The following is a 25,891-nucleotide window of genomic DNA, read 5'->3' as shown; positions in this document are numbered from 1 at the left end:
GAACACTGAGTCACTCTCCTGATGCTGTTGTTTTCCTGGATGCGAGTTTTGCTTTCTGAGAAAATAAATGAAAAAAAAAAAAAAAAAGACAGACTCTTGTGGAGGAGAATAATACATCAAGATGGCACACAGCACACTCGGCAGCTTACGTTCTCTTTAACGTTCAATACCACGTGCACACGCTTTGTCTTGGAGGCTGTCTCTTTGCACGTGACAGATACTGCATGGATGGAGCCTTCCCCAGGAAGACAGAGATTCCTACTCCCAGGATGTTTGGCCTTTCTGATGTTGGCTGTCATGAGCAGCCTGTCAGTGATGGCACCTGGGGCCTGAGAGTCTCAAGACTTCTCCCACTCACCAGCTACTGTCATCTCTCTCCCTCCAGCATCAGCCCATAGAGTGGGAGCCCCTCCAGGGCAGGAATCCTCCTTTCTCTCTGTAGCCAGAGAGCCACCCCAGGGCCTGATGCACAGCAAATGCTCAGTTTTGTGCTGAAGGCCATGAGCAAGAGACGAGAGGCAAACATGAGGGCAGAGGTTGACCCGTGACCTGTGTCCTTGCCCACGGGCCCTTCCAGTCATGGGGACTCACTGGAGGATGAGACAAGAGGGACACACCTGAGTCTTAAGCAGAGAGTTCAGGAGGGTCAAAGCGGCAATTCCCCCATGGTAGAGAGGGCACCCAGATTTGGTTTTATTCAAGTGAAGTGGCATTCTCTGGGGTCCCAAGGGCCCTTGGATTTTTGAAATAAAATCTTCATGATTTGTTGCCTTTAGACCAGTGCTCTTCAAACTGTAAATCTGTACAGGCATCAGCCAGGGATCTTGTCAAAATGCAGATTCTCATTAGTCTGGGGTGGGGAGTGACATTCTGTGTTTCTAGCAAGCTCCCAGGCACTGCTGCTACTGCTACTGGTCCACGGCTCCCACTCTGAGTAGTGAGATTTGAGAAACACAAATACAAGAATTTTTCTATGATTAGAGTAGCTTTCCTCAGACTCCCAACTTGATTTTCTGCCTACAGTGGCCTGGGGAAGGGAAAAGAAGACGCTAAATGTCAGAAGATGAGTAGATGGGCCGATCAACAAACACACCACCTCTTTTTTTTTTTCTGAGATGACATCTCACTCTGTCGCCCAGGCTGGAGTGCAATGGCGCGATCTCGGCTCACTGCAACCTCTGACTCCCGGGTTCAAGTGATTCTCTGTCTGAGCCTCCCAAGTAGCTGGGATTACAGGCACCCACCACCACGCCCAGCTAATTTTGTATTTTTAGTAGAGATGAGGTTTCGCCATGTTGGTCAGGCTGGTCTCAAACCACCTCTTTCAAGTTCACCAGGTTTCAGCAAAGAGACTCTTTATATTCGCCACACCTGTGAAGCTCATTCTCGGCATTAAAGGGGTTAAAGAAGCCAGAGACAGTGAGAGACAGCCCCCTTTTCATGGCATTTCTAACAAGCTGAACCTGATCCAAACCTTGTTTAATGAGCACGTATTTTATACAAATAAGCTCACAGGCGTGTCCTCATCTCTAATTAAATCAGAAAGGAAGCGTTTGTTCTAATTGGACTGCATAGCTCAAGAATTAATTGTGAGATTGTTTAGAATTGCAATCTTGTGACCCGTTCACCAAAAGAAAAAAAGAAAAAAACAAAACCTACTTTAGAAGGCTCACTCTATGTAATTTTTTCTGCACTTTTTCTTTCTTTTTAATTCCTGGAAAGCTTAGTCCAAATTGAACCGATGATTTGCAAACAAAAGAGAAAACTTCTAAGGGCAGCTTGCTGTGAGGTTTTATGAAAGCCCTGGCAAAGGCGAAGATAACAACTCAATTTAGCATGATATTCTAATGTGCCCTTGAGAAAGTGCCCTCATAATTAAGGATTTGCACAATTTCTATTGGGATGGGGGAGGAATCGTGTGCCACATTATTTATCAATATCAAAAGAGTCACTTTGGAATTCAGCAGTCTGGAGTGCCTGCAAACAACAGATATTCTCACCCAATGCTAATCTCAAGCCACATTTGGCCAAAATGCAAGAGGTTTTTATTGGCACATGTGGTGCCCTTGGGTGGCATTGATTACCATCGGGTTTCTAAAGGATTATTTGACAGGGCTTAGCACAATCAGCTCATGAACTGCCCTCCTCTGCTCCGCCTCTCCCTTTTGCATCTTGTTGGTACAGCTTCCTGAGAAACGCTGGTTGTCTGCCTGCTGCCAGTTCAGTTCATCTAGTTGCAGAGGGAACAAGCTGGCCCTTTGCCCTACAAAAAAAAAAGAAGCAGCAAAAAAAAAAAAAAAAAAAAGACGAGGCAAAAAAAAAAAAAAAAAGAAGCCAAAAAAAAAAAAAAAAGAGGCTATAATTGTGTCATTTCTGACTGCATACCCTGAGGCCCTGGAAACCAGGGGCAGGTGTGTTTCAGGGGATTGGGCAGGCTGAGACCAAGGTGATCTCTCACACCCAGTCCATTGGTGCAGCTCTGCACCTTAGCTGTGCTTTGGTTGCTAATACTCTGCCAGGGGCAAAAGGAAACCCAGATCACTGCCAAGAACTAGCTTAAGCTTGTGGTGCTGACACTTGGAAAAGTCTTGCTTTGACTTGCATATGGAAGGAGTATGCTTCAAGTTGAGTGTCAGTGATGGGCAAAAGGGAGATGCTTGCAATGGCCTTCCCACGAAATGCCTGCTTCATGTTAATAGCACTTTAAGAGAGTATGTTCATGAGCAAGTCAGATTTCTGCCAGGTGCTTTGCCGTCTCACAGCCTTTACTTTCACCACCATGAGCAACGCTTCTACGGCTGCTCACTCTCCAGTGCAAAACCTGGCTGTCTCCAAGTGGTACAGATGGAAAATGATGACGACTTTGCCAGAAGCGTATAACATGAAGCAACCCAAAGCAGGCTGTAGTGATTGAGTATGGAGAATGGATCTAAAACCAGGAGAACCATTTTACTTTGGGAATAGATTTTAATAAAGATGAAGACAGACACACTGGCTGATCAGTGTGCCTAACACACACGGCATCAGCCATCTCTGAAGCAGCCTCCGCATTGCCAGCAGTAACCTTGCATGAGGATGATAAATGGGAACCCAAAGACAAAATTCCTTCCCTCTAAGGAGGAAGTGATAAAGGGCAAAACTAACAACTTGGAAACTCTGAGTAGACTATAAGTGACCTTTTTCTTAGATTGTGAGGTCTTTCAGGGCTGGCTCTGGTCTCTGTGTTCCCAGAATCCAGCATGGAATTCCATCCTAGGGGCTCAGCAAATATTTCTAGAATAAATGGACAGATATAAGACAGACTATAATTAACGTGAAGCAAAGACAACCGCTGCTATAGCAGTTCAGAAGGGGATAGACTAGTGTGGGATTGAATAAGGAAGGATCCTGGAGAAAGAATTAAGCCTCCTTTAAGAGTGTGATCCTGTCATGAGGTCAGGAGATGGAGACCATCCTGGCCAACATGGTGAAACCCCGTCTCTACTAAAAATACAAAAATTAGCTGGGCATGGTGGCGTGTACCTGTAATCACAGCTACTCAGGAGGCTGAGGCAGGAGAATTGTTTGAACCTGGGAGTCGGAGGTTGCAGTGAGCTGAGACTGAGCCACTGCACTCCAGCCTGGTGGCAGAGCGAGACTCCATCGCAAAAAAAAAAAAAAAAAAAAAAAAAAAAAAGAGAGAGAGAGAGTGATCCTGAATATCCTGTGGCCCATACATCCCCTGATTCCTATTCCAGGCCTTTCCCCCACTCTTCTGAGTTTCCTGAGACCATAGACTGTCTCAGGCTTCATTCACTCACTGCCAAGAACATTTGATTTACACACTTCTAAATCCACTGCCCACACTGGGTAACAATCTTAGCATCTTGTGTTTAATACATGCAAAATCTAAAAGACCATAAAAACAAAAAGAAATGCGAATCTGTGTCTTGTTTTCTGCACCAAAGAATTTTATCTATCAAAACTTTCTAATCTTATATTTTACATGTATGCAATACAATGCGTACATCAGAATGTTTAAAATACTTTCAAATGTAATTGTTTAAATAAGATATACTTGAAATACATGTTGTATCAATCAGGATAGGTTAGGCTATGCAGTGGTAACAAATGGTCTCTGAAATCTAGATGGCTTGACATGCACAAGTTTGTTTCTCACTCTGCTGTATCTTCAGAGGTATGGCAGGGAGAGGAGTTTTGCTTTATAGAAATCAGGCCCTATCATGTCAAGCATCTCCAGACCCCACAGGAAGAGAATAGACAGCTATTAAGGGTCACACACCAACTCTTCTATGCCTTAGCCCTGAAATGACGTATGCCATTTCCACTTGCTGCCCATTGGTCAGAGCTAGTCACATGATCTGCTTAACCACAGAGTGGCTGGGTATGGGGGGCAGTTGATGGAGTGTGTGTTGAGCTCCATCACCTCTGCCACACACATTTGTTCATTCCCTCCTGGAACCACTCTCTATCATGACATTTCAGAACCACCAAAGAGGTGGATTCTTTGCTCTAATGAAGAGTCATCCCCAAAGAAAAGATGTTTCCCTTCCCCTGGAGTCTTGAGAGACATGGGGTGGTGGGTAAAGGCTATGGATTAAAAACCAAATACTTGGTATGGAATTGCCACTGACATCCCTGCTACCCTAGCAGACAGGAGTTCCAAAAACAAAATAAAGAGGAAGATGCTGTCACCACTGGGTTTAAAACTTACCAGGAAAGTCATTTACCCCTACCAGTCAAACCCCGACTACTGGCTAAGAGGCCTCTTTGATCTTCTCCATGTACCTCTCAGTTGGGTGACACAGGTTTTGAGGGGTTTTTGTTGTTTTTTGAGATGGAATCTTGCTGTGTTGCCCAGGCTGGAGTGCAGTGGCACGATCTTGACTCACTGCAACCTCCACCTCCTGGGTTCAAGCCATTCTCCTGCCTCAGCCTCCTGAGTAGCTGGGGCTACAGGCACATGCCACCATGCCCAGCTAATTTTTTGTATTTTTAGTAAAGACAGGGTTTCACCGTGTTAGCCAGGATGGTCTCGATCTCCTGACCTCGTGATCTTACTGCCTTGGCCTCCCAAAGTGCTGGGATTACAGGTGTGAGCCACCACACCCAGCCATTCCCTAACAGGTTTGACCACAGGCCAGAGTCCACAGAGGACAGGCAGGCTCAGGAGCTGGCAGGGAGCTGCTGAGGCTAGAGAAGCTGTTTGGTCCAATCTTCACATCAGGAGAGCTCCGATTTTGTCTGTGTTGTCATTTCTAGCTAGGGCTAGCATACAATTCCAGAAATAAACCAAGTAGACTGAACATTTAAAACATATCATAAGGTGTTTTTAAAGACCCATTTGTAGGTGTTTCTTCATTTTTTAAAATACTGGAAACCTTAAAAAATGGGAAGTTTGAAACCTCAAAAATCTCTGGACCTCTGAGATACCTAACCAGGGATAGATAATCCAGTGAGTTAGTTGGCAAAATCCATTGCAAATGCATGTGGCATTGGCCACCTGGAGATGAGCTGCTCTAATTCAAGACCTCTGCACACTCATGAACAAACCCACCTCAGCAGGGGGATCAACCACAGCAGAGAAAGGCAGGGAGACTTACCCGTGGTGCAGACCTTCAAATACAGGTTTCCACCCAGATGGCTTGTACTCAGCCTTCAGCACCTCCAGGGGTGGCGGTGGGATGGCGGCAAGGAGTGGGAGCTCTGGCTGCCAAAATCTTGCAGTACAATTTAGAGAAGTTGGTCGGATTTGGAGGATTGAGAAAATACAGGATTCAGCCAGTGTGAAGACTATTGCCTTTCAGTGCTAGAAGAGTGGTCCCTGGGGATGGAGGTCTGGCCCAGGGCCCACTCAAGTCCCATCACCTGAACAAATATCTCCGTCACATCGACGTCACTGGTGAAAACAGCTGAGGTTCAGCTAAAGCATCTGCTAATGAATCGTTTACGTGGTGTCAGCTCTCTCACTGGGGAGTCCATCCTGTACTCCGACACTATTTTTCTTAAATGAAAAAGGAAAACTCAGAGTGGTATTTATCTACGTTAACTGACTAAGTCAGCACAGTTGGCTCAATCAGCTTAAAGAGACCTCACTGATCACCAGCTCCAAATAATCTCAAAACCAGCCTCTGTATCCTCCTCCTCTGAAGGACAGTTGCAAACTAAAGGCTAAGTCCTGTGGGTACCGAAACCACTGCTCCCCGTGATGGGGAGATGCAAAGATGAGCTCCCTCCAAAGGTTCCCAATCAGGTGACAAGCAGGGGAAGACTCTGCCTGGCCTTCGGGTAGGGCAGGGGAGGCTTAATGGGAAACTGGGTGTTCTCTGTGCCTCCAGCCCAGGGCTGCCTGGGAACTTAGGGAGGTGTAGGAGCCCAGGCTGCAGGCGTGTGGCATGAGTGTAGACACACTGAACTGGGGCCAACTTCAGCAAAGGCTAAAGTGAAATTGGGTTATGCAGGCAATTGCTTTGCTTTCTTCTGCCAGTGGCAACTGTGTTTTAAACTGTATTTTGCATTAATGTATGGAAAATTGGGTTGAGTTTCTTGTACAAGGTAGCAGACAGGGCCAGTTTCAGGCTATTTTCTAAGCTAAGAAAACACTTACTTGAGCTTTCTAAAAGGTATTTTTACCCCAACTTTTAAAGGTGTGTCAATTAAAAGCATTTAATAAGTGCTTGATTGGGCATAGCTGTAGATACACCATGTAACAGAGGGTTCACAGACACAGGTTTATGAGGCTTTATTATCTGGTATCAGTGAAACCAATATGATGTAAATTTTGCAAATTTGAAAAAGTTCAAGAAAGTCTTAGATGGTAAATTTATGACAGACGATGTCTCTCGCCTTAGAAGAATTCTTTCGTAGTTACATACTCAGTCATCTCCTTTATAGACATTGTACCCTCTAATTCTTCCCTTCCTTACAGTTTAACAATTCCTTATACTTCCAGAAAATTCTCCAAGGAATGTTGAGGCTGTGCTTTTATATTTAGAAGCACTGGAAAACCCTACTTTTGGAAACTTGGGGATTTGTTTGTGTTTTGGAAATAATGTACATCTGAACAACTCCTGTAGTTGTGTTTCTCTGGGTTACATCACCCCTAGAAGAACTAATTTGAAATATACAAAGTAAAGAAAGCAACGCCAGGCTGAAGTTTATCCAAGCAAATGATGAGGTTAATACAGGGTCAGACTCTTCTGCAAATCCTTCAGCTTCTGTGACATCATCCTCCAGGCTATGGACAAACCATGTGACCTGTTACTTATCACTGACCAGCAAATGGACTCTTGCCAGTGGATTCTTCAAAACCTTCTTTCTCTTGCAGCATTGTTCCATTCCAATGAATTTATACAGATTATGTCTATTAGAACAAAGAGTTGGAGCCATTCATTAAAAACCACGAGGTTCAGAATAATGATTCTAACTCATCTGCTTGAGTTGGAATTCTCTGCAGCAGCGAACATAGAAGATCAGAAAGAACAGATGTCTATTTTTTAAAGACACATGGATATACATCTCTGGGCCTGTGCAGTTTACTTAGCATCTGCATGCTTTCTAAAGGAAAGTACATAAGCCAACAGCATAGTTACTGCCAAACAAGCTCTCAAATTCCTGTATTTATACTAAAAGGAAGCAAAATTCTAAGCAAAAAGAAGAAGAAATTGTTTATAAAGATCTAATTGGAGAAGAAAAACTTTCTCACTGGGAAGGTATGCAAACTCATTCTAAAATAATAAGCCAATGTTAGGGAGGCACTGTGATTTTAGATTTTTCTCTAACAAATATATTATGAGCACTTCTTATGTGTCAGGCACTGCGACAGGTGCTATAGATATTACAGTAAGCAAGGCAAACTTGGCTTTGCTCTTGGAGTAGTCACAATAAATGAATTTGAATAAAAGGACATATTAATAAAAGAATTACAAATTGCGATAAGTGCTACAAAGGAAACTAACAAAGGACTGGCTTAGAGACTGGCAAGTTATCAGAAAAAGCCCCTCTGAGGATGTCATACTTCAGCTGAGGTCTGGAGTATGAGGAGGGGAAGAGGGCAGAGTGTTTCCAAGCAGAAGAACAGCACAGCCAGAGACCCAGAGGCAGGGAATCATTGTGCACATTTGAGAAATTAAAAGAAGGCCAGCATGGCTGAACCTGAGTGACCAAAGGTGAGAGTGAGATAAAGTGCAGTTAGAGATGAGCAGGGACTGGATTGTCAGAGCTTTCCACACCACTGTGGATTGTGGATTTTACTCCATGTGCAATTAGAAGGATTGTAACTAGCAATCATGATAGAACCTGGCTTACATCATTAGATTATGCTGAATGCTGTGTGGAAAATGGGTTGGAGGGTAGGGATCTTTGTTCATTTTCTGTTACTATAACTCAATACTTGAGACTGGGTGTTTATAAAGAAAAAAATTATGTCTTACAATTGTGGAGGCTGGGAAGTCCAAGACTTAGTAGCTGCATCTGAAGAGGACCTTCTTGCTGGTAGGGACTCCCTGCAGAGTCCTGTGGTGGTGCAAGGCATCACATGGTGAGGGAGCTCACAAGAGATGGCCAAATTGGCTTTTATAACAGATCCACTCTCATGACAACTAACTCACTCCCTCCATAACCCACTAATTTATTAATCCATGAATAGATTAATCCATCTATGAGGGCCCTCATGACCCAATCACTTCTTAAAGGCTCCACTTCATAATATTGTTACACTGGGAAAGTTTCAGCATGAGTTTTGGAGGGGACAAGTATTCAAATCATAGCAGTAGGTAAAGAAGAAGAAATAAAAAATTCAGGAACTGTTGGAATAGTCTACATATGAGATAACAGTGACCTGGGAGAACACACTCATGGGGATGGAGAGGCATGGATTGGTTGGAGACCTACCCTGCTGTGGAACCAACAGGACTGGAAGTAGATGTGGACTAAAGAAAGCACTCCAGGGTGACTTCCAACTTCCAGCTTTAACAACCAGGTGGATGATGGTGACATTTACTGAGATGAGGGAGGTTGTGAGGAGTAAAATGTTGGGTGTATGACCAAGAGCTTTGTTTCAGACATGTTAATTTAGATATATGTGCAAGACACCCAACGAGAAAGAATGTGTAGGCAGTTAGATACATGAGTCTGGAGCTTAAAAATCTAACTTTGGAAGTCATAGGCATACAACAGTATTTAACATCTGGAAATGAATGTGTCCACCTGGTGTTAAAGCACAGAGTGAGAAAAGGGGCTGGGACTGAAGATTTTGAACTGCCACCACGTTCAATTAAGTAGTTGATACATAGCCAGCAGAAGAAATAGCTTTCGTTGTTTTAGCCCTGGCTCTGTCACTAAGAAGCCTGTGTCCATGAGCAGGCATTGAGCAGTTCCCAAAGGTTCCTTGTTGCTTTACCACTCTATGATTTTACCAAAAGGCATTTTCTCAACCCTGCAATGAGAGGAATGTTGGATGAATTCAGGATTGAGGTTATAGATGTCAGCTAGAGTGACACCCATCTTATATCCTCATATTTCTGCAGACAAAATTCTCAGTAAATAATAGTCCTCATATTTGTGTGGAAAGAACCATCAGACCATAGCAAAGAAAACTGTAGAGAATGGAAGGACCAGTAGTGGGTATCTGTCAACTTAGGGGTTAAATTCAAGTGTGTCTTTTGCATGGGAATGTAACTGGGAAAAGATTAGGAGAAGAGCCAGGGAAATTCCCTGTCCAATCAAGCACACCATCGTTTTTTGTTTTTTTTTTTTTTACCAACAAAGCAGGTATTTCTTGTTCTGGATTTTGTGAAAATAAAGCAGGATGGCCTATCTTGTCCTTAGATCACCTAAAGCAGATGCTTCTCAGGTCAGTGGGAGAGAACCTAGCTCAGTGGCATTCTGTTAAGAAGAGCTTCCAAGAGGTGAAAGTCATAGAAAGTTTATGGTCACATTGAATTACATTTGAGTTATGTGTATGTTCCTCGAGAGCCTGAGTCACTCTCTCTTGCAGGTATGGGAAGCTATGTTGGGGAAATCAATAGCAAGCTGTGCCATGCCGTCCCCAGCAGTGATTCACTTAACATGAGGGAAAACTGTTTTACAGGAGAAAACACGTTTACTTTGGTTCATTCACTGAAGGCAGTGCTTTAGTTGACATTCTGCTGTATTTATTGGTATGTGTTGGGACCCTGCCAGCCTACCTGCTGGAAGACCTGCTGTACCTGATCCATAAGGACTCAGCTGCTTTCCACTCCATCTCCCACTTCCCAACAAGCACCTCTTCATGCTGCATTTCTGTCTTTTTTTTTTTTTTTTTTTGAATTTATTTTTGAGACGGAGTCTCGCTCTGTCGCCCAGGCTGGAGTGCAGTGGCGCAATCTCTGCTCACTGCAAGCTCCACCTCCCGGGTTCACGCCATTCTCCTGCCTCAGCCTCCTGAATAGCTGGGACTACAAGCGCCCGCCACCACGCCAGGCTAATTTTTTGTATCTTTAGTAGAGATGGGGTTTCACTGTGTTAGCCAGGATGGTCTCGATCTCCTGACCTCGTGATCCGCCCTCCTCGGTCTCCCAAAGTGCTGGGATTACAGGCGGGAGCCATCGCGCCCGGACTTCATGCTCAATTTCCTCTTCCATCTTCCCCATTCCACACCGTAGGGTCTTTTGTGCCAAAGACAAACTACCCAAGAGGAGGCCACCTCCCTGTCTCTACCTTCCCTCATTCCCCTGACGGCAAGCACACAGGTTCTTTACCTAAAAAAAAAAAAAAATGCATGTTTTTTTAATGACCAAAATTAGTTAGTGTCCACTGTAGAACGAAGTAGAAAATGCATATAAGTTTAAAGGAAAAAAATGAAAGTAGCCATATTTCCAGAATCCCAATATTATTAATTAATTAATAATTAATCTCTTGGGTAAGATTTTTCCAGATCTTTCTCAATGAATACTAATTTATACACGTTTTACTTCATTTTTCTTCACTTTTCATTCTCTTTTCTCTCCCCTCACTAACTCTGTTCCTGGAGTCTGGTCATACTGAAGGGGCCTTGATGGGCAACTCAAAACAAGAAAGGAAATCAAATCATTTAGCCCACCAAGCCGGAGAGCTGCAAGGAGGAAGAGGTCATTCAGGTGGTGTGGAAGCTCCAGATGGTCTCAACCATGCCCCCACCCCCAGGGATGGAATGATGAGGACAACCACTTCTCCCACCTCCTGGTCCCTGCATGCCTGGGAGGAGCTGAATAGCTGACAACCGGCATCAAAGAAGAAAAATTGGGACTTACAGAAAGAGCCAGGACCAACCCTTACTGGGTATGGTTTATGAGCACTTCCCAGCTTACATGCTTATTCCACATAATCTTCATAATTACAGGCATCACTACAATTGCTATTCCCATTTCACTGGTGAAAAAACTGAGGCTTAAAGAGGTTGAATATTCAGAGGCCAAGGCAAGGGGAAAGCAAAATGAGAGTCAAAGGGTTCAGGGCTCACTTCTCCTAGGGGAAGGGCTCCAGCAATTCTAGAAGACTCCACTTCCAAGGAGGAGCTATGGTCCAGTTCCAAAGACTCAGAGAACAACTCTCTAGTCCCCACACCCTTGGATAATTAAATTCTTTAAAGCTTGGTTCCCTCACTGATAACTCAAACTAATAAAGCACCATTTGGTCGTGAGACCTAAATGAGATCATGCATGTGAAGGGTTGTGCACACTGCCTGGCCAGGGCCAAGCACCCAAGAAGTGGGCACTGCCATCATTGTTATTATTCCAGTGCTGCCAATTATTTTTCTAAAACATTGTAATATATACAGAGCATTGCACTGGACAGATTCACTTAATTTATTTATTTAATCCCCTGTTATGGGACATGTAGCTTGTTCACAAATTCTTTACCATAACTTCTCAATTATCATAGGGAGAACAAGCAGGGGATGTTGCAAATACAAAAGTGGGAAAGGAACGTGGCTTATTGCATCCTATGAAGTTGGGGGCTCTTTCCTAGGGAGGCCCCTCTGCTTTGATGACTGAGGGGAGTTCACCAACCTCCACCCGATCTCACATAAATGCAAGAGGAATCTATACCCCGCACGCTGAAGCAGGCCTGCCCGCCACATTTGCAGGCTTAGAAAACAGTCCCAATGGAGGTCACACATAAATACTTAGAATATAAAAACTAAGCTCACAAACTGCCTGATACGTAATCTTCTATCCTCCTGCCTTCATCATGACCTACAAGGCCAACTTCCAACATGGAATTTGCAGAATTCTTGGAGTTCCATGTTGAAACCGGCATCTAGGGTTGCACACATTGGACTGCCCTTCAGAGGACAGACATGGGGAAAGATCCTATGTAGGCCGTGGAAGTGGGCTTGAGGTCCTTGCACAGGGAATTCTGGAGTCTAGAAAGGGGGCACTCTAGAAAGGATTTCTTTAAGGGTCATACCTCCTTCTAGACTGACTCTGGGAGGACACATCCTCTTTGCCCCTTGATCCTATGGGGAGCAGCAAGGCCAGAGAAGGGTCAGAGTAAGGCCCTATAAAGCAACAGGTCCAGGATAGAGGTTGCTTTTGTTCAGGTCTAAGTAAAGGCAGAACTTCCTAGGTGAAGCCCTCTTTTCTAGCTGTTAAACGTATAGACCACTATGGGGAATTGACGTCAAGTAGGTACTTCCTTTCATTCATTCATCTTCCAACAAGTATTGTATTGATCAACTACATGCTAGGTAGGGATACAACAGTGAAAAGACAAAGTTCTTGCTTTCCTGACACTTACAGTCTTACTCCACATAATGATAATTACGCAGATAAATAATACTGCTACTTCAGAAGATGATGAGCACTGCGAAGCCATGGCCATGGAAGGAGGGCAATCAGAGAGAGCAGGGATCCACAGCCTGATTTACTTTGAGTGTGGCCTCTTTGAGATCTCTTTGAGAAGGTGACTTTTGACTCAAGACATAAACGTCAAGAAGGATCCAGCCATGTAAAGTCCTGAGGGCACAGGGAATAGCAGGTGCAAAGGCCCTGAGGCAGGACAAAGCTTATAGTGTTAGAGAAGCCGAAAGAAAGCCAATGGGCTCGAGTCCAGTGACCAAAAGGAAACGGGCAAGAGATGAGGAAAGAGAGGCAACCGACACTAGGTCAAGGTATATAACTATATTTTATGGCAGATTATTGTTCAAAGTGTCATGAAAAGCCACTAGATATCCAGTGACCTGACTTATGTTATTGAATAATACCCCATGCTGCTATGTAAAGAACAAGGAAAGAAAATAGTGGATGAAAGCAGGCACACCACACAAGAGGCCTAGTCCAGGTGAGATTTAGTAATGTCTGGATGAGTCAGTAGCTGCAAAGGTGGGAAGACATGGAAAATTCAGGATATATGTTTTGGAGCTAGAGCTGAGAGGACTTCGTGATGGATTAGATGTGGAAAGTAAGGTAAGGAGGTGAATCACAGATGAGGCCTAGATTCAGATCTGCTTAACTGAGTTGTGAGTGGTGTCATTAACAGAGACATGGCAAAGGAGGAGTCTTCTGAGAAAGAAGGAGGAGGTGTGGGTAAATCAGTGGCTCCTTATGGGCATGCTAAGTTTTTAATGTCTATGAGAGCAGAGGTGTCAGGGAAGCCACTGAATAAATGGGTCCTCTTGGCTCCAGGTCAGGAACAGAGATATGAAGATGGGAATCACCTGCATAGGGATGGTGTTTAAAGCCATGGACCAGGGGAATCACCTGGGGTGCCAAGAGAAGGAGTTCCAGGATATAACTCTGGGGGTGCCCTAAAGTTCAGATATGGAGAAGGGAAGGAGAAGTCAGCAGGAACTCGAGGATTCTCCCATGAAGTAGAAAAGAAACCAAGAGAGGACAAAGACATAGAAACCAAGAGAATTGACTGAGAAGTCCTCATTTGCAAGTGTCTGTCCTCCTACAGTGATGGTTGCCTCTGCCCTATGCCAAAAGAGGCAGAGGAAATGGTGCCAACACCTTATTACCACTGGGAAAATAATCTCAGGATGGTCACATTTCAGGGTGAAGAATAGGCCAATCCTAGGCCACGCCATTTCAGGGTGAAGAATAGGCCAATCCTTGGCCAAAGCACCATTTTGCTGCCTTCTGAGAAGTAGAAACTGGCTCGTACAAAAAAAATGCTGACGGTGAAGGGACTTGACAATCAAGGGTCATGGGCGCACCATTCAGAATGGGCCAGGCTCTGCTGCAGGGACAGATGAGCCCTAGAATTTCAGTAGCGTAGCACAATAAAGCCTTATTTCTTGGTTGCATCAAAGTCTAAAGGGATTCAGACTGCTGTCCTCCATCCTGTAGGCTTTTGGAACACGTGCTTTTTGAGATTGCTAAGGTAGGAAAAGGAAGGGATGGAGGAAACAAATGCCCTCTTAGCCAGAAAGATATATACAGTGCTCCCGCTTTAATTCACTAGGACAAGTCACATGACCTGATCTAATTGCAAGGGAGGCTGGAAAATGGAGAGGGGCATAGGGAATATCCAGGAAGCAGGAATCATCTCTGCCACAGTCAGCCACATACAAAATTAAAGGGAGTAAATCGATCTTTGCACTCTTCCTATCTGGAAACCTGTGCCACTCTTTCTTTTCACCCTTTCTCTGCAAATCCAAGCTCCTAGCCTGCCTCATTCCCTCAGAACTTGACCGTCCATCACTTGAGAATCAGTGGCACCAGAAGAAGACACTGCTTCCTTGGGAATCCGTTATTATCTATTAAAATGCAAAGCAAGTCTGTGTAATGACAGCACTTCTGGCCCAGTAGCAGGAAGAGTAAGGTGCCAACATAAATTATACATTTATCCAATTTGTGTTATAATGATGCTTCCTTTCATTGGATGCTCATTGTGTATTGCCACTTACTACTTTTTATTGTTATTACTATTTTTTTTTGAAAGTAGCATAGTCAAGTCAAATCCCAAGTCTGAGACTTAGTAACCTTGAGCAAGTTACTTAACCTCTCAATCCTTCTATTTGCTCAACCATTTAAAATAAAGATAGTATTGCCACCTCCCTCACAGGCTCCTAGAAGATAAGAAATGACAGATGCAAGGTTCAAGTCATAAGACAGGTGCTCAAAACACAACGGCAAAAGCAGCACTGTTATAGTAAAGAGCTGTTCGAACAGAAAGACTAACAATTATGGTTTTAAGGAACCAGGGTGGCAAACCCAGCTTGCCCACTGGACACTCTTTCCTGAGAGAAAGACAGAAGCTGGCAGAAGAGAAAAAGGAAGTCAAGTAATTCCATAGGAGCCCTTTGAAAGGTTTGAGGCCCTGTTCCAGGTCTGGAGTGCAGCTGTGTGCCCAGCCTGCAGAAACCACAAAGCAACCAGAAGCCCACACCAAATGGCCCTTCCATGGAGGGACTATAGGTTGCATCTCGATACTGTTTTCCCTCTAGCGAGCTTCAATTCCCCTCTGAATCCGTGCTTGGCAACCAAACAATGTTTTAATCCAAGGGAAGAGGTGGGTGGCATGCTAAGAATATTGACACAGCAGTGGCTTAATTAAATTTTTAGTTGGAAAAACACAGCTAATAGGTGGAGCTTTCCCTGGTGTCCCTCTCTGAGCAGCCAGCTTGCCGGGAGTCTGAGCTCTCGCCATCCATCCCCTGGTACCAGGGCTGGAGTTAATACCATCACTCTTGCCATGACGTCACTTTGAAAGGTGCTGAAGTGTTGTTTGAAAACACAACCCAGATCTTGAAATCAGACACCTTCAGTGGAGAAACTCCCCGGGTAGAAATTCTGGGTGTGACCTTAGGCCAAGCAGAGACTTGGATGAAGTGATTCATGGTGTAGTGAGATACGAGTCACAATAGGAGCTGGAACAGAGGTGGCCGAGGAACCCCGGGAGACAGAGGACTCACAGAAGTGGCAGAGGAACTCTGGGAGACAGAGGACTCACATTCTTGCCTCTCCAAGTCACCTACAGGCTGGCACCTGATCTTTCCTGTTAGACTGCATTTCTAGGTCACTTCAAGTTGAGAAATTCTGGGATCCCATACCAAGGGACAGGGAGGGAAACCAGCAGCAGAGGCCATCAGACCTTTATTTGATACAAGCCTCCAAAGTTTCCATTTCTTCCTCCTTCAATACCAGGACCAAGCATATTTCCCAATTCCTGTCGTGTTTCATGATATTTAATGTTTCTTAAGCATTTACAATGTGCCAGACCTGCACTGTCTAATACGGCAGTTGTTACCCACACTTGGCTGTGCAGTGCTTAAAATGTGACTGGTTGAATTGAGATATAAGAATAAAACACACACCAGATTCTGAAGATTTTATTTTAAAAAATGTAAAATATCTTATTAATAATTTTTTACATTGATGACACATTAGAATGATAATATTTTGTTGTTAAATATATATATACTATTATGTTTGTATATAGCAAGACAATATACAGAAAGTTAAGGAAAATATTATTTAAGTTAATTACACCATTTCTTGGCATTTTAAAATTGTGGCTATTAGGAATTTAGGATTGCTCGTGTGGCTCACATGATATTTCCATTGGACAGCCCTGTGGTAGACTTCGCTGAGTACTTTTCATATATCACCTCATCTAACCTTCAAACAGCATCCTTGAGGTCATCTGCGTTTTACAGATGGGACCCTGCCCAAGGCCCCATGCTCTTCACCTATCTGACTCTCCTCATTACCTCCTGCCCCTTACTCACTTGCTCTACACCAGAGGCTCAGCTTCCTCCGTGTTCCCAGAAGTTCCAGACACAGGTCTGCCTTGGGGCCTTTTTTTTTTCTTTTTTTTCTTATACTTTAAGTTTTAGGGTACATGTGCACAATGTGCAGGATAGTTACATATGTATACATGTGCCATGTTGGTGTGCTGCATCCAGTAACTCGTCATTTAACAATAGGTATATCTCCAAATGCTATCCCTCTCCCTCCCCCCACCCCACAACAGGCCCCAGTGTGCGATGTTCCCCTTCCTGTGTCCATGTGTTCTCACGTTTCAATTCCCACCTATGAGTGAGAAAATGAGATGTTTGGTTTTTTGTCCTTGTGATAGTTTGCTGAGAATTATGGTTTCCAGCTTCATCCATGTCCCTTATGGGGCCTTTCTTCAACTGTCCCCTCTATCTGGAATGTTCTCCGTTCAGAGAGCTCCTTGGCAGATCCTTGGTTGATATCATCCAAATAGAGACTACATTTCAGCAGAATTTTAATGAATGATCCCCAGCTGCCTTCAAATTTTACTCTGTGAAAATCTTCCCTCTGAAATGTATCCTGACCGTCCAACCTTTGCAACCCCCCATTTCCTCTCCTGCTGTACTTTGTTTTTTGTTTGTTTTTTTAAGAAGACAGAGTCTCATTCTGTCCCCCAGGTTGGAGTGCAGTGGTGTGATCACAGCTTACCGCAGCCTCCAACTCCTGGGACCAAGGTATCCTCCTGCCTCTGCCTCCCGAGTAGCTGGGATTATGGGCATGAGCCATGACTCCTAGCTCTGCTGTACTTTGTTTTTACTAGCACTGTCTTCTAATATCACACAATTTATTCACTGAGTCTGCCAGTGCTAAAATGTAAGCTATCTAAGGGCAGAGACCTTGGTCAGTTTTGTGCCTTGCTAAAACCTAATCCCCTAGGACAGCGCCTAGCACTGAGTAGAGTTAATATCAGTTTGTAGGATGAGTGACTGTGGTCCCTGATCTTCAGAGGTCATAGCTCAGTGGGGGAAACATCACAAATAAGCGTAGTGCCCACTGAGGGGATCTGTGATGGTGCAGGAGGCTCAGATGCAGGCAGCTAGGGAGATCAGTGATGCCTAGGGAAATAACACTACATTTACTTAGCTAGAAGTTACTGAGCCCTTCCTCCAGACCAGGACTGGACCAGCCATCGAGGACATGGCGGCAAAGCCATTACCCAAATGGGAATCAAGTTCGGCAGAATTTTAACTAATAATCCCTAGTTCTTAACATCTATATTTTATCCCATCACCTATGGAGTCCAGAGCACTTTAAATCTGACCTTGAAAATTAAGCAGGATGAGATGCTTGGGAAGAACATTCCCGAAATGATTTGCCCATTTAAAGGTTCCCCCATGAAATAATGCACCATATGTTCAAGGGACAACTAGGACTTCTTTATGGCTAGGATTTCTGATGAATAAAAGAGGGTGGTGGTAACAAATCTGAAAAAGTAGCCCAAGTCAACTGTGTGTGCCACGTTGAGGTGGTGAGACTTCCATCAGCAATAAGAAGGCATCTGACATTTTAAAGTAGGAAACACCATCCAATTTATTTTTGAAAGATACAGTGGTGGCCATTTGGAGAATGGACAAGAGCAGGAGCCACTTAGGAGTCTGAAAAGCAGGCTGTATGAAAGAGAAGGGCTCCCACTGAGGGAGTGAGAGGGGAGACACTGAGAGGGATGGATAGGAGCAGAGACTCTAGGAGCGGAAGGGACAGGAACTAGGAGGATCCCACAGGGGAGCTGTGGAAAGAGGCTCTTGGGTGACTCTGATGGCTTCAGCATGGATGACTGGATGAATGGCAGGGTCACTGTCTGAGATGGAGAACAGGACAGAACACAGAGATCAGGTCTAACCGAGGACCTCTTATGTTTGAGGTTTCTCTGAACCCATGGCAGAAGTGAAGAAGAGAGCATCTGACAGATCTGACTGTGGAACCTAAGGTGGAAACCACAGGTAGATGAGAACCCCAAAGACAGGCTGGAGAGAAATGGCAGAGGGCAGAGACCTGGGAAATGCCAAGGTTGAGGTGTACATGGAAGAACCTGAGCCAGTGAGTGACTGGGGGGAGGAGCCAGAGGAAAACACCCAAATGAGAATGATGACATGGAAGTGAAGGGAGGAAAGAAAGTGTAAGAAGAATGAGTTTTCCCATGGGACAGTGTGTTTCTTGGACCAGTGCCCAAAGCCTATTGCATGAGTCAGGGAGGAAACACACAGCACACTCAAACTGGATAGCCTAAGCCAGGCGTGGTGGCTCACACCTGTAATCCCAGCACTTTGGGAGGCCAAGGCGGGCAGATCACAAGGTCAGGAGTTTGAGACCAGCCTGGCCAATATGGTGAAACCCTGTCTCTACTAAAAATACAAAAATTAGCTGGGCATGGTGGCGCACTCCTGTAGTCCCAGCTATTTGGGAGGCTGAGGTAGAAGAATTGCTTGAACCCAGGAGGCGGAGGTTGCAGTGAGCAGAGATTGTGCCATTGCACTCCAGCCTGGGCGGCAGAGTGAGACTCCGTTTCAAAAAAAAAAAAAAAAAAAAAAATTGGATAGCCTAGGAGAATTTAACAAAGGGATTGTTCACAAAGATGTGGGCAAGTTGTAGGGAAATCAGAAGGGACAGTGCAGTAACTTCGAGGATAATAATGATGGGCTTGAGTAAAAGCGATTGATGTCGGTAAGAGGTGGTTCGTCGATTTTTATGAGAGAAATTTCCATGGGGCATAAACACAGATGCCCACATACAAGGAGCTGTGGGAATTGAGAAAACATGCAGAACACAGCCAGCTCCAACAAGGAGGTGGGTGGCACTGGGAAGGATCAAGCAGAGTGGCTTGGTGACATGGCAGGGTCACAGGTTTTGTCTTAGGATAGCAAAGACTTGCTTGTGTTTGTAACATAAATCTGTGAAGCTTGTGATGAGAAAAAGTTTAATGACTGAAGAGGGATAAAGGAAAACTAAAAGTTCTGGGAAGAGGGGCCCAGCAGCATACCATCACTCATCATAAAAAGTACAAAATTGTGTCATGAAAGTTTTCCCAGAGGCTGAGGCAGGAGATAATTTTGGTTGAGCAAAACCGTCATCTCCATTTGACTGAAGAAGAAGCAGTCTTATGAAATTAAAAACCCCTTTCAGAAACTCCCAGGGCACTTCCTCTCATGTCTCATTGGCTAGAACTTGCCTCATAGTCTTTTGTAAGCCAATACAAGAGAATGAAATTATCATGATGCTTTAAACCAACCTAGATTTACTCCTGAGCTGGACATAGAGTCACTTCCTCTGATAAGGAGGTGTTTACCTAAATAAGTTGAGGCTCACCAGGCAATTAGCAAAGTCTGTTACAGGAATAACTCTTTTAGTCTGGGATTCCACGTACTTTAATTTCATATTTGAATTCTGTTTGAAATTACCTTGAGTATCACCCATGGGGTACAGCTGACAACCAATAAAATGCAGCTTTGCTTGGTTCTAAAAGAAGGTTTGTGATGATAAATCAGATAGAGATAGATGTGGGGCTGGGTCTGCACTAGGGTCCAGAAGGCAAAGGAGGTAGCTTAGAGTCTAGATACTCAGACTGGAAGATTGTTTCCTAGCCAGCAACCAAGGCCTTTCAGCCATTTCTCCTCATCAGAAGGGTCTTCCTATGTGTCCTCTTCCCACAGGAAGCCATCTTCAGGATGGCCAGAACTTGAAAAATCTGTGAGCAGTACAGTATCAATAGCAAAAGCAGCCTAATACAAAACCTTTCTTAGGGACATCTATATTTACATGGGAGAAAATACCTCAATGCAAAGGAAAAACGTGCTAACAGTGACATTTGAGGTGTGGGGCAGGGCAAGCATGGTGATTATTTGAGATAGGAGACCTTTCTTCTTTTGACTGGCATATTCTCAAATTGCACCTTGCAAATACACCTATTCTCTGCTCATCATGCATATATGACATGTATCTTAAATATAGATGATTACCAAGTAACAAGATTAAGATTCGTTTGTCACTTATGAAATCCATCTTGCTGCATTTCAGCTAGAGTGTCATATGTCCCAGTTTGCCCAGAAAGGTGCCAGTTTACCTGTTGACCAGAATAATTAATAGTAGTTCCCCCTTCACTCTCAAAATTAAACGCTTATTGTAATTACACTAACCTATATGCATAAGTATCCTTAAATATATATGTATGCATGCACACAGAACATGTATGCACATGAGTGGGAGAGAGACTACGTGCATTACAAATGCACGCAGTGGAACTCGGAATGCATTTTCCTTCAGAAACAATATCACACAGGGTGGTTGGGTTTGTAAACCAAAAGATGTCTCAATTAATTTAGAAGTTTATTTTGCCAAGGTTATGAATTGTGACCCAAGGCACATCCTCCAGAGGGCCTATGAACATGTGCCCAAGGTGGCTGGGCTACAGCTTGGTTTTATACATTTTAGTGAGACCTAAGGCATCAATCAATACATGTGAGATATACATTGGTTTGCTCTGGAAAGGTGGGATAATTTAAAGTGTTGGGGGAGGTGGGCTTACACGGGGTTTTATAGGTGGATTCAAATATTTTTCTGGTTGGCAATTGGTTGAAAGAGTTAAGTTATATCTAAAGACTTGGAATCAATAGAAAGGAGTGTCTGGGTTAAGATAAGGGGTTGTGGAGACCAAAATTCTTATTTTGTAGATGAAGTCTCATAGGTGGCTGTCCTTAGAGGCAATGACAAATGTTTCCTATTTAGACTTTTAACAGGTGCTGGGCTCTCAGCCAATCTCTTCAGGATCAAAAAATACCTGGAAAGGGAAGGGGATTCTCTATAGAATGTAAATTTCCCCCACAAGAGACAGCTTTGCATATTTCTTTGACAAAAACACATCAAAGAAATATATTTGGAGCTAAAACACTTTGATTTATTTCAAGGCCCTGCTATCTATCCTGTGATGCTATCCTAGAGTCAGGTTGGAATTTGGTATCTTACTGCTACAAAGAGTCTGTTCTGTCGGTCTTAGGATATTTGTTTTAATGTTAATGCTGGTCGGTTGTGCCTGAACTCCAAAGGGAGGAGACCATAATGAGCTATGTCTGACACCCGCTTCCCATCAGGGTCTCAACTGGTTTTTCAGGTTTCAATGGGTCCCCTTGGCTGACAGGAGGGATCCATTAAGTCAGTTGGGGGACTTAGAATTTTATTTTTGGTTTACAGATTCTAAGACCTTTTAGAAAACCATTTTATGATTGCAGATCCCCAGTCTGCCCTCTTTCATCCTGCTCCACCCAAAAGGCTGATCTGAATGGTCTGCACTCACTGGCCCCTTTGTTCTTTGGCTTCTGGTTGGGTTCACCCAATGGGTGGGGGGAGATGGAGATTTGGATGTTGACTCCCTGGCTCCCTGCTCACTTAGCACAAGCTGGCTGTGTCTCTTCACTGAAGATGGTCTGGCTGGTGGCCGTACCCATAAAGCTCTCTCCCCCAAGTTTTGATAACTACTCCTTTCATTGCCTCCTGAGGCCCAGCGTGGCACCTGAGGTTTCCCATTGACATTCTCCATGTGACTGCATCATCCCTTGTGATTTCTCTACATGCTGCCAACATCTCTGTAAACAATCCCTTTAATAAACTCTCTTAAATTATCCAGTTTGAGTGTGTCATGTGTTTCCTCCCTGACTCATGTAAGATTCTTTTGCAGGCTGCTCCAAGATATCAACTACCATGTAAAACATTGTTCCCTGGGAAAATTTACTTCAAGGAGCAAGTCAGATTGCCAGGAAATTATCCATTCCCAATGTTGCCCCAGCAGGAAGAGGGGATCTCACCCTCTCAAGTTGAGGAAATGGGGGTAAGCCACCCCACCCTCCAGTAGTTCTTGACATTCCAGTGGTTCCATGAAACCAGATGGAAAGGCTGCATGGTGGCCAGGACTGCAGGCAGCAGCAATAGGAAAGGCCAAAGGAAGAGGCTGGACCCCTACAGTCATCGTGTTCATGTGCAGGGACTGAGCTCAACTGAGGGTTTGTAAGTCAGGGGTGGCTTGAGCACATGTCCCTATGTGCATAGCAATATTAACTCATTCATCATGTATTTATTGAGTGGCTCTTATGCACCAAACATTGTGCTTGAAAGATTTTACATCCATATCTCTTTAAGCCTCAAAACAACCAAGAAGTAGAAATTTTGTTTACAGCTAAAGAAACTACATATACTTTGGGATGGTTAATTTTAGGTGTCAGCTTGACTGGGTTGAGGGACGCCTGGAGGGCTGGTGAAGTGTTGTTTCTGGGTGTGTTTGTGAGGGTGTTGCCAGAGGAGATTGACATTTGAGTCAGTGGACTGGGAGAGGGAGAGGGTGTGTAATGTGGATGGGCACTATCCAATCAGCTGCCAGTGCAGCTAGAACGGGGCGGGTGGAAGAAGATGGATAAATGTGCTTGCTGAGTCTTCTGGCTCTCTTTCTTCTTCCTATGCCAGACACTTGCTTCTACTCCTCCTCCTGTTGGACATCAGACTCCAGGTTCTTTGGCCTTGGGACTCTGGAACTTGCACTGACGGCTGCCCAGGGACCTTTGGGCCTTCAGCCACAGACTGAAGGCTGCATTGTTGGCTTCCCAGATTTTGAGGCTTTCGGGCTTGGACTGAGCCACTACTGGCTTTTCTCTTTCCCCAGCTTGCAGGCAGCCTATTATGGGACTTCAGCTTGTAATTATGTGAGCCAATTCTCCCTAATAAACTCTCTTTTATATATACATATATCCTACTTGTTCTATCCTTCTGGAGAGCTCTGACTAGTACATATATTTATATTTATCTGTCTTTCCACATACATATACAAAAACACGCACAGACAATATCAAACAACCAGCAATGAAAATTTGAGCTTAGTCTTGGGAGAGTGTATGTGTCGAGGAGTTTATCCATTTCTTCTACATTTTCTAGTTTATTTGCATAGAGGTGTTTGTAGTATTCTCTGATGGTAGTTTGTATTTCTGTGGGATCGGTGGTGATATCCCCTTTATCATTTTTTATTGCGTCTATTTGATCCTTCTTTTTTTCTTTATTAGTCTTGCTAGTGGTCTATCAATTTTGTTGATCTTTTCAAAAAACCAGCTCCTGGATTCATTAATTTTTTGAAGGGTTTTTTGTGTCTCTATTTCCTTCAGTTCTGCTCTGATTTTAGTTATTTCTTGCCTTCTGCTAGCTTTTGAATGTGTTTGCTCTTGCTTCTCTAGTTCTTTTAATTGTGATGTTAGGGTGTCAATTTTGGATCTTTCCTGCTTTCTCTTATGGGCATTTAGTGCTATAAATTTCCCTCTACACACTGCTTTGAATGCATCCCAGAGATTCTGGTATGTTGTGTCTTTGTTCTCGTTGATTTCAAAGAACATCTTTATTTCTGCCTTCATTTCGTTATGTACCCAATAGTCGTTCAGGAGCAGGTTGTTCAGTTTCCATGTAGTTGAGTGGTTTTGAGTGAGTTTCTTAATCCTGAGTTCTAGTTTGATTACACTATGGTCTGAGAGACAGTTTGTTATAATTTCTGTTCTTTTACATTTGCTGAGGAGAGCTTTACTTCCAACTATGTGGTCAATTTTGGAATAGGTGTGGTGTGGTGCTGAAAAAAATGTATATTCTGTTGATTTGGGGTGGAGAGTTCTGTAGATGTCTATTAGGTCCGCTTGGTGCAGAGCTGAGTTCAATTCCTGGGTATCCTTGTTAACTTTCTGTCTCATTGATTTGTCTAATGTTGACAGTCGGGTGTTAAAGTCTCCCATTATTATTGTGTGGGAGTCTAAGTCTCTTTATAGGTCAGTCAGGACTTGCTTTAGGAATCTGGGTGCTCCTGTATTGGGTGCATATATATTTAGGATATTTAGCTCTTCTTGTTGAATTGATCCCTTTACCATTATGTAATGGCCTTCTTTGTCTCTTTTAATCTTTGTTGGCTTAAAGTCTGTTTTATCAGAGACTAGGATTGCAACCCCTGCCTTTTTTTGTTTTCCGTTTGCTTGGTAGATCTTCCTCCATTCTTTTATTTTGAGCCTACACGTGTCTCTGCACGTGAGATGGGTTTCCTGAATACAGCACACTGATGAGTCTTGAGTCTTTATCCAATTTGCCAGTCTGTGTCTTTTAATTGGAGCATTTAGATGCTCATCATCACTGGCCATCAGAGAAATGCAAATCAAAACCACAATGAGATACCATCTCACACCAGTTAGAATGGCCATCATTAAAAAGTCAGGAAACAACAGGTGCTGGAGAGGATGTGGAGAAATAGGAACACTTTTACACTGTTGGTGGGACTGTAAACTAGTTCAACCCTTGTGGAAGTCAGTGTGGCGATTCCTCAGGGATCTAGAACTAGAAATACCATTTGACCCAGCCATCCCATTACTGGGTATATACCCAAAGGACTGTAAATCATTCTGCTATAAAGACACATGCACACGTATGTTTATTGCGGCATTATTCACAATAGCAAAGACTTGGAACAAACCCAAATGTCCAAAAATGATAGACTGGATTAAGAAAATGTGGCACGTATACACCATGGAATACTATGCAGCCATAAAAAATGATGAATTCGTGTCCTTTGTAGGGACATGGATGAAATTGGAAATCATCATTCTCAGCAAACTATCGCAAGGACAAAAAACCAAACACTGCATGTTCTCACTCATAGATGGGAATTGAACAATGAGAACACATGGACACAGGAAGGGGAACATCACACTCTGGGGACTGTTGTGGGGTGGGGGGAGGGGGGAGGGATAGCATTAGGAGATATACCTAATGCTAAATGACAAGTTAATGGGTGCAGCACACCAGCATGGCACATGTATACATATGTAACTAACCTGCACATTGTGCACATGTACCCTAAAACTTAAAGTATAATAATAATAAAAAATAAATAAATGGGTAAAACTCTTCTTAAAAAAAAAAAAAAGAACAATAATATAATTAAGCATTAAAAAAAAACAAAGAAAATTTGAGCTTGAAGGTACAATTGAGAACAAGCTTAACCAACTGCCTCCAGAAACTGAGATCCAGAGAAGTTAAGTGGCTCACCGGGGAAGGCACATGGGAAAGCCCTGGTAAAATTCAGTGGCTCTCACACCAGACTTAGAGGATGTCTGTCTGACTGGTCAGCCATCCTTCTTCAATGCATA

This window comes from Pongo abelii, chromosome 13, assembly GCF_028885655.2.
Source record: "Pongo abelii isolate AG06213 chromosome 13, NHGRI_mPonAbe1-v2.0_pri, whole genome shotgun sequence".
NCBI classification, from domain to species: Eukaryota; Metazoa; Chordata; class Mammalia; order Primates; family Hominidae; genus Pongo; species Pongo abelii.
The sequence above is the reverse complement of the archived record's forward strand: the minus strand, read 5'-3'. Positions refer to the sequence as shown.